At 44.1% G+C, this 13104-nt stretch overlaps 1 protein-coding gene across 5 annotated transcripts in view; it reads left to right on the top strand.

The window, feature by feature from the left end:
- The window catches only part of Cacna2d3 (calcium voltage-gated channel auxiliary subunit alpha2delta 3), an 854380-nt gene that overhangs the window by 146235 nt on the left and 695041 nt on the right, over positions 1–13104 (top strand). The window lies entirely within an intron of this gene.

The raw sequence follows: 13104 nt of genomic DNA, 5'->3' as shown, positions 1-13104 counted from the left end.
GCGTTGTCTGCATTATTAATTGATGTAGGAGGTCCAGCCCACTGTGGAAGGAACTATTCCTTAGGTAGGTTGTCCTGGGCTGTATAAGAAAGCTAGATAAGCATGCTGAGCAGTGTTACTCCATGATTTCTGCCTCTAAGCTCCTGCTTGGATGACCCACAATAACTATGACCTGGAAGTAAAAGATTAAACAAACCTTTTCTTTCCATAAGCTTCTTCTGGTCAGAGTATTTTATCACAGCAGGAGAGAGGACTCTAGAACAATAGGGCAGATTCCAGTGTAGCTCATGAAGCTGAAGCTGCCTGAAACATTGAACATAGTTTGTCTCTGAGATGTCTAAGCAGCCGAGTTTTCATTTTACACCATGAAGGGGGCTATTTTCATGCTATCAGCATTCAGAACAGGGTAGGAGCTAGAGGTAAGGGATCCTATTTTCACTTAGTCATGTAAATGTTTGAAAGTATTGACTGAACACTTTCATAACTCCTGGGGGGATCAGAAGTGATAAATAATGAATAACCTACAATTGCAAGACCAGGAGAGCTGTGGGAAGCCCTGGATGATACTCGCTGGCATATTGCTCAATCCGACATGATTAGATACAGTGTAGCATCATTAACCCACGCATCTGTAGCAGAAGACAGATAAAACAGTAACCTGATGGCCATGCTTTCCTACTTCGATATCATGGATCCTTTGGGTCTCCTCTCCTCGTGTTTGATGCTGGGACCACCTGAGCGCCCCCTGTCATAGAGCATCCTGGCTAGAGTCCAGGCTTGGCCACTCAAGGCCTACCTTTCCGTGGACACAGAATTGCCCCTCCCTCCCCACAAATGGGCTGTAGCTCATTGTAGGCCAACCAGAGGGTTCCCTTCAGGAGCTGGGGAGAAAGATGCACTTCTTATCAGGGTGCCTTTGTGACGTGCTTATACCTAGCCCTTGGAACGGCGTGCTTGTGGCTGGAAATTGGGCAGAACAGAGAGCTGGGATGCGGTAAGAGAGGCTATCGGAGCAGACACAGATCTGGTCCAGAGCTGGGAAGTCCTGATTCTCTTGAGTGCCTGTCTAACCAAGAAAACACTGAAATGCAGAAAGTACCCTCCCCAAAGAAAAACCTGGAGCACCTTTCTCTTAATGAAGCCAGGTTGGTGAGATTTTATGTCTGTTGTCTGGCACCACAGAGAAATGGGGCATTTCATTATCAGCTATAGTGGAAGAGATCTTCCCGAGGTGACGTGATGAGTTGGGGCCCAGCCACCTAGCCTCTGAACTGGTGTGGCCCTGCCATGCAGCCACATGACCAAAAGAATCCCCTTCAGTAACTTTTATGATGACAGCATCATAAATATACATCACAAAGTCTTTCTGTGAAGGAAACACAAAATTGAAAGTCCATTCGGGGAAAACAGAAGCCTGCCAGTGTGTTTGTGTAAATGCAGAATCGGGACTTCTCAGAAACCCACAGCTGCTGCAGTGAAGGCGCCATTCAAACCACTCAGCTTTTGCAATGCTCAGGCATTTTCGGGCTCGATGAGGGACCAGCTGCTCTGTTACTCTCAGTAATGTATGGGTAGAGACGTCTTGATTAAACATGCCTCCTCGTTCTCCTCCTTGGAAATGTGGAATCTTCAGCTTTGTGACTTCTAAGAGCTGAACCCAGTCATGTCTGGGGTAGGTTAGCGTGGAGTCAGCTCTTTCTCAGTCATTTGTTACACGGAGAAGGACGTGACAAACCTGTCTGCTTTGTAAACAGACTCCTACTTATGGTTCAGTACAGCAATGTGACTCTTCGCAACCCTTCTCGTTGATCCTTTTTTCTCTTTTTTGTGGGGGAACAGGCCTCTGGATTGAGTGCCTCAAATCCATGTCTTGTTTCACATGGCTTTGGGATGTGTCTTGGGGTCTACACTTCCTCTCTTTCTCTTTGGTATGTAGCAAGGCTGCAGCCATGCAGATTCTTCTTTTCTTTCTTGAACATGCTACCCCTCTCCTCAGAACCCAGACTGTCATACTGCTTCTGCATTCCATGCTCATCTTTTACTTTGTCACACCCCTGGCCCATCACTAAAGCCTCAGCTCAAGTCATCTCCAAGAGCTAGCCCCAACGAGGCTGTGCCAGGCCATCCTCTCTCTGCTCAGGGACATCATATCCTGCACCCTTGCTTTGTTACTGTACAATTACCTGAAATTGGAGCTCACTGCCTGCTGTTCCCTGCTTTGTCCCGTAGATTAGAGCATCAGGAAGGTGAGTTGTTGCCTGTCTCATTCCCTGTTGTGTCTTTGATGCTTCAGTCCTGACACACAGTAGATCTCAGGAAGAATTTCAAAACACAAATGGCGACATGGCCTACCCATTGAGCCACACAGGGACCTCACCTAAGGGAGCTCGGCACTTGGTCTCAACATCTCCCCTCAGGTAGACCCTTTGATTCTCCAATTCGTGTGTGTGTGTGTGTGTGTGTGTGTGTGTGTGTGTGTGTGTGCGCACCATGTTCCTTTGTGTCTGGAGTAGAGTTTCATTCAGGGACATCTGGATTCCTTCCTGTTATGTGTACTATGAGGCCTAGCTGATTTGTGAAGGCATATCTTATCTTCTTCCACTGCTGGGCTTGACTCTTGATCCCACGATTGCTTCATTTATGGCACATATTCCCAGCCTATGAGTGCCTCTTGAGTAGTGGGTGCCCACGGCCCGAGTGCTCATCATGAGAACCATGGAGCAGGAGGTGCTGGCTGAAGTCCCTTCTTGTGTCTGGTCTGGACACAGGGTTTGGCAACTTCAGAATCTCCTTGAATGAGTGAAGGTGCTTTGCCGTGGATGGAAAGACATCACAGTGCCTGGTTCAGGGGCTCTTCTGCAGGGATGAAGAAATGTAGAGACTGCTTTCCCTTTACACAGGCGGCCAAGTGGAGAAAGATTCATTTCTGGTGTCAGCGATGCCGTGTCTCGCCTTCTACTCTACCTGAGATGTGAGAAGGGGAGTGTAGTGTTTAACCTAACACATACAAATGTACGTTGTACTTATTGGAATCCTGGATCATGGAGGATGTAGAGTCCTTATGCTTCCTCCATAAGCGCTGTAGAAATCCCTCCGTGGGACTTGCTAAGGTGGCTCTTACAAGCAGATCTATGAAACCCCTATGGCTATCCTGGGGAAGGGGGTCTGGGGGAAAGGGGTCTCTGGAAGCAGGTGGGCCTGGGGTCTGGGGGAGGGAGCGTGAGTTTCAATTATTTACTACTGCTCTCTGAGGAACTCTTCCATATTTCACTTTAGCGTGTTCCCAGAACCCATGACAGGCTGCATAATTGCTGGACCGACATAAATCTATAGCAACGATGGATAGATTTTGCTGACGTGTTTGCTTCGGCTGCAAGACTTGGTAGAGCACGTCGGCATATCATCTCACAGGCTCCGGCTCTGGTGGAGAACAGGGAAGCAAAGCTGTTGTGACTTCAAGGTCATGATATAAGATGGGGTGTCATAGTGAAAGAAGCACTATTTACAGACAGTTACCTAAAATGGAGAAAGTTGGGAGGATGTGAGAAATAAATGGCCCCACTATAGATAAGGCAAGTGCCCCCTGCTCTGTATTACATCTGTCACATGAACACCCTGGTTAAAACCCTGACTAGCAAGAGGTTGAAAGGTAAATGTGCTCGGGCTTTCAGAAGAGATAGGCAAAGAAAAAAAAGAAGAATCTTTATCGAATTGCTTAAAATCTTTTAGTCTTAAAAAAAAAAAATCCACCCATTCAGTTTACAGGCATCCGTGTGTACACAGATTAGTGTGGTGATCGAGACAGAGATACCAGAGGAGGGGAAGGAGGGGACGTTTTCCTGCCAGCAGAACCTGTAGTCCAGCTGAGAAGTCACTGTGCAATTGAACAATTGCAGCTGCTTCTCAGCTCACGTTGGGATGTGTCCTGATGCCACACCACTATATGTTGAAAATGCAGGTTGCCTTCACCCTGCCTAACCTCTGGGACATCCCATCTCGGCAACACAACATTCTGCACCTCATGGTTTGCCTGACTGATGCTTGCTGCTCTTGTCCAGCGTCGGGTGAAAGTATCAGATCTCTTATGGCTGACCCAGGAAAAGATTTCACAATTAAAGGTGTGCTTTCCACTTAGTGCATGTGGCTTTTGCACAGCTTCAAGCAGAAACTCTGAAAGATGAGGGCCATATGCAATTACAGTTCCCAGCTTCAGCAGCTCCAAGATAAGTCACCCCTCCCGCTGGTACTTAAAAGCAGTGACCGTTTTTTCTTCTTTGTGTCTGGTTTATGCACATGTGTATAGGGGAGAGGGATGAGCACCATGTATGTGCATGAAGGCCGGAGGACATCGGGCGTCCTCCTTGATTACACTCCACCTTATTCCTTTGAGGCAGGGTCTCTCACCGAACCTGGAGCTAGCCCGCAAGCCCCAGCGACCTCCCTGTGTCTGCTTCCCACAGTGCTGTCATCATAAATGCCAAGAGGCCAGTGGTGGCTTTTCGATTGGGTGTTAGAGATCTGAACTCAGATCCTTATGCATGTATACCCAACACTATTATTTGCTGAGCCCATCTCTCCATCCCAGGTTGTTGTTGTTGTTTTCATTTTTATTGGATTTCTAGTAGATGTGGTAAAGATCTGCTTAATTTTTTGTTTTGTTTTGTTTTGTTGTTTTTTCAAGACAGAGTTTCTCTGTATAGCTTTGGTACTTGTCCTGGAACTCGCTCTATAGACCAGGCTGGCCTTGAACTCATGGAGTTCCACCTGCCTCTGCCTCCCGAGTGCTGGGATTAAAGTAAATCTTAATTATAATTAAACAATTCAATAATCTACTTGCCTCATAATTAAAACATTACAGATAAAACCTAAGTTCTATTGACCTCCCAGCCCTCATTCCAGGTCATCACTCTATGATAGACTTAGGCTTTTATAGAGAATTTTTGTTATACTTCCGTGTATGGGTGTGGGTGTATGATAGAGTGGTAGTGGCGGTGCTGGTGTGTGTGTGTGTGTGTGTGTGTGTGTGTGTGTGTGTGTGTGTGTGTGTGTGTGTGTGCACGCGCGCATATGCGCGCGCGCGCATCTGTGGAAAGTGCCCACTCTGGTCTAACAAATGCAATGCACGCTGTGCACATGCATTTTGTGGCTTTCTTGTTTTACTGTGTAGTCCATTTGTGTTCATTCATTTCCATACCTGTGAAGGTAGTTGGCAGTTTTAACCACTGATGAAAGTTATGCTTATCCATAATATTGTCTGGACTCTTCTAAGTTAGTATCTTTCTTCCTGACTGAGTAAAAATAGTTGGTGAAAATAGCTCATACTTACTGAGTGCTTACTGCTTGCCAGGTATGGTTCTAAGTCTTTCACGTGGATCTTCCATTTGGTTGAGAACCTCTCAGCTGGGTAGGTTCATACTTAATCACGATTTCACAGACGAGGCAAGTTGAGGCACTGAGAGATAAAGGAATCTGTCCCAGGTCATACAGGGAGGGATAATGCAGGACCTGAAGCCAGTAGTTCCATATAGAGCCCAGAATTTGCTGGCTTTCCTGAGCACCCGTGAGTTCTGGAATAGCCGATGTTCACTTCATCCTCTAGAGCTGAGTGTGACTGGATGGTGCATTTATTAGACTGATTTTCACCCAGCATCCACCGAGCAGCCTGGATGTGTCATGTTCTTCCTAGTCCCCAGCAGTGGGCAGTGAGGTAAACACACTCACGGTGGTGCTGAGGGATCACCTGCAGAAGACATGCGCGTCTGTACCTGGCAGAGCAGGACTCTTGTGTTTCCTTGCTTGGAAAGTGGCATTTGTTGAGTTGCATGAACAATGTGTTATGTAGTGACTCCACTGTTCTGTAGTGACACTGTTGCCTGCTGTCATATTGTGTCTGCACAGAAGGAAGCCACCCCACGTCATGTCCTGAATGCTGCAGTATTATGCCCACTTGCTGCCCAGCCACAATGTGGCAGATTTGCTATTCATCCAGCTCAATCAGAATTAGCATAATGGGCTGTGGTGCCCACCCAGATGCAGTAGGTGGTGTCCCTGGCTGATTACAAAGATTGCAGCCCAATGTTTCAGGAAGCCATTCTCTCTCACTTCCTGTCCTTGGATCACTTCTGTGGGTTGATTATTTTTTCTGCTCTAGTGTTTAAAATAAAATGAAGTAATAGAAAGGTTCTCTTATATTTAATGTATCTTGTGTGATGATGAAAGATAATCACAGTGTCTGTGATTTTGTTCTTTGAAAATCAGAACAGTTAAGTATAGAGGAAGTGAAAGTCAGATGGCTTTGAACTAGAGGATCCTTTAGCTGTCCTGAAGGCTCAGATGAAGGCATGGGCTCAGCTTTTCCCCTCGTCTTTCATCTTAGAACTGGAAAAGGCTTAATATCTCATCCTTTTCTTGTCTGTGCCTGTCATATGGATAGTGCTTGTATGTGGTCATGTGGTTATATGTCATGTGTGTATATGGGTATTCATGCACTTGTGTATATTCGCATGTGGAAGCCAGAGGTCCATGTCAAATGTCTTTCTCGATTGGTCTCCAACTAACTTTTTGAGACAGTTTCTCTCTGGACCTGGAGCTCATGGATTCAGCTACAATGGCTGGGTAGTGAGCTGCGGGGTCTGCTCACCTCTAATCCTTGGGGATCCAAACAGGTTCTTATGAATGAGCCACTGAGCCATCACCCCAGCCCTTCTTATTTTTTTTTTGTTACTTTTTTTTTTTTTTTTTTTTTTTTTTTTTGTGGATACCAGCTGTTCAACAGAAGAGAAGTCCATGGAGGTGATTCGACCAAAGTGATTGTCTCAGTTTTCCATTTCTAGTGGACTCCTAGCTGAGCTCAGATGGATTCATGTCAGCTGCTGTAGACTGCTTGGCTGTTTGTGGAGCACTTGGATAAATTACATTATGACCTTTACTTTTAGAACCCCAAACTACCAAGTCACAGCATAAAGAGCTTGTTTGAACAGAAACACCTTCCTTTTAAATAACGCCTTTCTCACTTTGTTAAGAATAAAAAGAGCATGGAAAATATATTTAAGAGAGGAAAACATTTTTTTTTCTTTTAGATTAGAAACCACTTGCACTTTGAGGAATTTTAAGTTCCAGACTGACCTAATGTTTTTTGAGGTTCAAATTTAGTGTACTGCTTGCGGGAGAAAAAGGAGCTTCCTAGTTCAAAGTAGGAAGAAATGTTAAAGATTTATAAAATGCTCCAAGGCCTTCTTGAATGTCAGCTCTCCAAGAAAGCAGCTGATGAATGAAGGACACAGGAATTAGAATAATATGGGACATTTTTTTTAAATCTATATATCTAGTCACATTGAAAAGCAGTAGAAATATCCCTTGGTTTTGGTTATTGGAACTTATATCAGTGACTTGTAAGTTTTTAGTTGTTGTCCAACCCAGAAAATGGGTTGGTTTGGTCTGAGCCTTGTAGAAGTGAAAAGTTGTTGTTGGTATGTATGTATGTATGTATGTATGTATGTATGTATGTATGTATGTATTATTTATTTATTTATTTATTTATTTATTTATTTATTTATTTATTTATTTATTTTTTACTCTAGCCCCACATTGAACACCAAAATGTCATTGGTTGTTTTTTACTCTTTGGGCAGTTTACTTTTTTCCCTCTTTGGGGGCCCACCACCCAGCTCCCAAATAAATACACACACAGAGGCTTATTCTTTCTTATAAATGCCTGGCTTTAGTTTGGCTTGTTTCTAGCCAGCTTTTCTTAACTTTAAATTATCCCATCTATCTTTTGTTTCTGGGCTTTTACCTTTCTCTTACTTCTGTAAATCTTACTTTCACTCTTATTCTGTGGCTGGCTGTGTGGCTTATTAAAGACTATTGGAGTCCAGCTTCTAATAGTCTTTTCCCCAGGCTTCTAAATGAGTTGCTACTAGTGGTGGGGATTAATCTGAGGCAATGAATCTAAGTACACTGAGCTCTTTAGTACATGCACTTTATTCTTCTGAGTCAAAATCTATCTACATGGCTTCAATTCTGTTCTCATACTTAGCCCCTTTCTTGCCTGATATGTCTACATTTTTCTGCTGTTCTCTCTAAATTCTATCTTAATTCTCCCACCTAGTTCTTCCCCATCTAGTTCTTCCCCATCCTCCATCTCATTCCTCTAATCCTCTCTCAAGTCTCTGAGGTTTTCAGTTATATACCCATATAAAGTAGCAATTCTCTGGCTAAAGCAAGGTCACAAGGCTTGAACTCTTACAGGATCATAAAGTAGATAAAGTTTTTCTCAGGCAGTGACTGTCAGACTTTTTTTTTTTACAATCCAAAATGGGAGTGGTTAAAGGAGGTGGGGTCAACTAAGAGCTAAAATTAGTTAATATATCAGAAAAAGGGAATGTATGTGCTCCAATTGCATTCCTAGAAGTGGTTAGGTAAGATGTTAGGAGTCTACAATGTTAGTATAAATCATGAGTAAAATAACCCTGCCTATTTTTCTTTAGGAGCCTTAAAGCTCTCTGTAAAACTTGACTGTGTTGTTATCTGGCAGAGTGGGGTAGCTAGGCAACCTGTGTCAGCTTGATGCACCTGGTATGTAAAAAGCCATTTTGTTCTAAGTTAAATGTCAAAAGGGAAGTCTAGAGGTACCAGAGGACTACCTAAGAAAGGAGGATCTGAGCTTGATTTGCACAAGAAACAAAGCTATATACCTAATGTCTGTTTGGCCTAGGTATCTCCCTATGGATATTTACCTTAGTTCAGGAGACTATCAGGTGGTCAGGAATGCTTATTCTGTCGGCTGTTTATCCTTGGATGTTTGAGAGGTATCTCAGATAAAATGCTATTGTCCAGAGCTGGCCCTGGCCTTGGGTGCTAGCTAAAGGAGATATCTGATTCTAATGCTAGAAAAGAGAAACAAAAAGCCTGGAAGAAGGAAGCTTTGCCTGTGTGACTGTTATCCAAATACTTTAATTGCATAGGGAAAAACTATGCCCAAAGAATGATCAATCCACACTGTTAGGAAAAGGAGTCCATTGAGGAAGTGATAATAGCGCACATGAAATTCATAGCAGAAAACAGCTGATATATTCAAAAGCCAAATAGCACCAATACTCCTTGAGCTCTGACTTGAGCCGATTTTAGCAGTGGCTGAGTGGCTGGCTCCTAGTGTCCTCCTCTCCTTGTTTTTGCTCCTCTTTCTTTTCTCTCCTTCTGTTTATGTCTCTGCCTACCAGCCCCGCCTGTTTCTCTCTCCTGCCTCACTATTGGCTGTTCAGCTCTTTATTAGACCAATCAGGTGTTTTTGACAGGCACAGTAACACAGCTTCACAGAGTTAAACAAATGCAACAAAAAAGTATGCAACATATCTTTGCATCATGAAACAGATGTTCCACAGCCTAAACAAATGTAACGTATCTTAACATAATATTCTACAACAAGAAGTCTTCAGGCCATGTCTGTGAGGCATGAAACTAAGCATTGTAGATGTTGTAGCATGAGATCCTGGGGAAGCTTCTGATGATGGAACTGGAGAATGTGCTAGTTGCTGTCAGTAATAAATGTACTGAAGCTGTGGAGGTGGCTCTGTCAGCAAAGTGCTTACTGTGTAAGCATAAAGGCATGACCTTGGATCTCCAGAACTCATGTAAAAAACCCATATGTTTTTGTATGTCTTTAACACCAGCACAGGGTTGGGAGATATGAAGGGGATAGACACAGGAAACTTAATGGATGCTGCTCAGTTCATCTGACAACTGGTGAACACTGGATCTAATGAGAGACCCCGTCTCCAGCAAAAAGGTGGAGAGTGGTTGAGAAAGACAACTGACTTGATCTTTGGCCTTCACATTGATGTACACATACATGCACACACACATAGTAATAATGGGTTGACTGATATTGTTGCTAAAAGTCCTTCCCTGAGGTGGACATAAAGCACCATCTACCCCTCCTCCCAAGGTCCCAATGACAAATGAAGCATGGTTCTGTCGAAGTTGACTCTGAGGAACCAGTGGATTTATTGGGGTTCCTTACAGAACCTAGAATGAAGGGCCACTTACAGAAGTGTGGATATTCCTCCCTCAACTGACCACACCTGGGAAGCTTTACTGAATAAATTAAGGCTTCTCCTATAGTTGAAGAGATAAAACCCATTGATTTAGTTTTCTCAGCTTTCTATATACTCTAGTCCCTCCCCCAGACCACATGCAGCATTACCAGGTGTCAGGGAGCAGCTGGATACTCATGAGTGGGCCTTCTGTCCTAGTCTACCTCTCTATATGGGGGTTTAAACCATCAATCAGCCCAGCTGTATAGTGGAAATTAATAAGGCAATTCCACGTAGTTTATCTGATAGTCAAAAGAGGTTTATTTTGGGTAAACTTACAGCAAGCAAAGGGGTTGGTTACGGGATCCAGGAGAGGTGAGGCACAGTCTAACACAGTTCTCAGGAAAATTCTGACTTGGTCTGCAGTTCAGCATCCAACATCCAGGATCACGAGGTTAGCCAAGAGAGAGCGAGCATGTATGCATCTCAGGTCTTAAGGGGTCCCTGTCTTGGCCACGCCCTGGGTGGGGCAGGTACCTAGTAGTTACACACAACTACCCCTACATAGCTGGGGTTATCTTTTGCAAAGGGGGCACAGCTGAACTCCCCAAGATGGAAGTTGCTTGGCTTAGAGAACAGTCACCCATGACACAGATATTCTCCTGGTCATTATGCCAGATAACTGAAATGGAAAATGAGGCTGAAAGAAATGAGATGCTTTATCAAAGAGGCTTCTAAACTTCCTCAAGTGTGCTGGTGTCCTGTATTCGCAGGGGTTTGATGTTGCCTGAAGTTACTCCTGGCCTCGGGGAAGAGAATGAAGTTGACTGGAGACGAAGATTGTAGTTATCGAGAACAACATTCTCTGGTTGCATTGTCTTCAAGTAATGCAAATCCAGAAGGCTCAAGGAAGCTTCTTATTCATGCTGGACGCTAGTCATGTGACATTGCCTGGGGGAGGAAAGGGGGCAGCTTGCATCAGGGTCTTGGTTTCACTCAAAGGCCATTCATTCACACAGATTTGATTATAAGCAAATGGTTGTGGTACCTGCCAAGTTTATGCAGAATTCAGGATAACAAGGAGTGTTGTTGACAGTCGTGATATGCCCTTCCTTAATTTAGCTTAATTATGAAGGAATACCACTGACCAAAAGGCAAGGTGAGGACACAGAGTGACACCAGACTAGCCAGGCCTCCAGTGGGTCTCACTTGCCAAGGCTCTATGACTGTCTATGGTTAGTTAGGTGGCCCTAAGTACCCAGTAACTCAAACAGTAGAAATGTGAGCACAGCCCTGTAGGAGAACATAGAGAGACCAACAGTTTCTTCAGCAATGTTTCTTAGTCCAAACATGCTTCCCTTTACTTCTTCCCTGATCAGAGACCTGGCACTTTAATCTCAATGGTTGCTACATATGTTTATGTGGATCGTGAGCTAAATATAAGTGTACAGCCTTGCTGTGATAGCCATTCAGGTTAAAGATGAGCTAAAGTAGGCAGTGAGGAGAAAATGGAAGCTCATGAAGAAAGAAATGTTGTAGGGGGTGTGTTCCCAAGGGGGTGGTGCTTCTCACATGAGGCAGGTTTGGGAAACACTGACTTTTATACTTTCTCATGCAGCCACAGTATTTGCTCCTCCTCCTCTTCCTCCTTCTTTTTTTTTTTTTTTTTTTTTTTTTTTTGGTTTTTCGAGACAGGGTTTCTCTGTGTAGCTTTGCACCTTTCCTGGAACTCACTTGGTAGCCCAGGCTGGCCTCGAACTCACAGAGATCCACCTGGCTCTGCCTCCCGAGTGCTGGGATTAAAGGAGTGCGCCACTACCGCCCGGCTGTGTTTGCCCCTTCTATGTATTCCAGCTTGGACACAGCACCTTGCAGATGCCTACTTTAAATGGAAGGTGTGTTAAGACACATGAAGTAACCCTTCCTAACTGCTACTGGGTAACAAGAATTTGCTGAAGGTTGTGAGGAGGGTCTCACTAGCTCTGGGTAACTGGTTCTAACTTAAATGCATGGACATGTCACATGCCCTGCATTTCAGGGTAGGGTAGATTCTTTCTTTAGTTCCTGGGAGGAGCCCTCACAAAATTCCAGATTCATGGTTAGTGTGTATAGACACAATCTTTTATTTTTATTGTTACTACTTTAAAATAATTTCTTTTTAATTGTTGATGAGGGTGCAGTATGGGTACATGAGTGCAGTGCCTGCTGAGGCCAGAAGAGGGTATCAGATTCTTTGGAGCTGGAGTTACAGGTAGTTGTGACCCTCCGATCATTGGTCCCAGGAACCAAACTCAAGCCTTCTGTGAAAGCAGTATGTATTGTTAACTGCCAAGCCATCTATCTCTCCATCTTTTATTGCTTGAGAATTTCATACGCGCATATAATGTGTTTGGATCAAATCCACCTCCCATTCCCCCTCTCCAAACTCCTCATCCTTTCCACCGTCACTTCCCCTCCCATCTTCATGAGCTCTTTATTTTCGAAGCCCACTGACTCCACTTAGTGCTGTCTTTATTTGCATGAGTGTGGGACCATCTACTGGAGCCTGGGTAGCCTTGCAAGGGCCACATCCCTGAAGAAAACCGACTTTCCATCCTCTAACAGCAGCCAGTTACAAATGGCTCCTCAGGAGTGGAACATCATGAGCCTCTCCCATCCACACTAGAGTTTTTGCTGGCTTGATCTTGTGCATGAAATCAAAGCCACTGTGAGTTTATGTAGTGGCCTTGTCATGTCCAGCAAATACTGTTTCGTTGAAGATGCCCACTATCATTGGCTCTTACAGTCTTTCTATTCCCTTTTCTGTGATGATGCCTGAGCCCTTGCAGGAGATGTGATATAGATCTCTCATCTAGAGCTGAGCATTCCATAGTCACTTCTTTTCTGTATGTTGATTAATTTTTTGATCTCTGTATTAATTACCATCTACTACAGAAAGAAGTTTCTCTCATGAGGGTTGAAATACGCATCCATCAATGGACATAAAGGTAAGAACTTAGGGGCAGTTGATTGCTGCATCTATGTAGCAGAATAATAGTATTAGATTCTCTTCTAGGAAGGTTATTCCCAT

This window comes from Peromyscus maniculatus, chromosome 9, assembly GCF_049852395.1.
Source record: "Peromyscus maniculatus bairdii isolate BWxNUB_F1_BW_parent chromosome 9, HU_Pman_BW_mat_3.1, whole genome shotgun sequence".
In the NCBI taxonomy this organism is placed as follows: Eukaryota; Metazoa; Chordata; class Mammalia; order Rodentia; family Cricetidae; genus Peromyscus; species Peromyscus maniculatus.
The sequence above is the reverse complement of the archived record's forward strand: the minus strand, read 5'-3'. Positions and strand labels throughout refer to the sequence as shown.